Source organism: Egretta garzetta, unplaced genomic scaffold (assembly GCF_000687185.1).
Source record: "Egretta garzetta isolate BGI_Z169 unplaced genomic scaffold, ASM68718v1 scaffold209, whole genome shotgun sequence".
In the NCBI taxonomy this organism is placed as follows: Eukaryota; Metazoa; Chordata; class Aves; order Pelecaniformes; family Ardeidae; genus Egretta; species Egretta garzetta.
The window spans coordinates 4,003,018-4,003,451 of record NW_009260839.1 but is presented as its reverse complement, the minus strand read 5'-3'; positions in this window follow the sequence as shown (position 1 = coordinate 4,003,451).

Here is a 434-nt window from a genome sequence, read left to right as displayed (position 1 = left end):
GAACGGTGCATAGCCCTGGATGGGGGCTGAGCGAGGAGGGCTGATGTTATTTCAAGAAATGGTTAGTGCTGGGTTCAGAAAGAAATAGCTCTGTGTATGAGAGGACATGGAATTTGTCACTGAATACTTTGGGGGGTTCTTTACTCATTCCGCACCACTCTCCTGCTAGCTCTGACTTTCAGGTTTTTTGCATCTGCTTCTGTACTTTTTCTGTGGTGAATCTGATGCTGTTGGTAGGTGCCGTAAATCATCCCTACATGCTCAGATGCTCTCTCTGTACAGGAGGTTCGCTGTGGGCAGTGGCAGATTTCCCCTGCTCTGCCTGCTAAGGCTGCCTCTGGTTTTTCTTAGGGAGACAAGAGAGTTGCCTGCTCTCATTGCTGCCTACTTGAACTGGGCTTCTTCACTGACACAAAGGCACCAGCAGGTGCCTT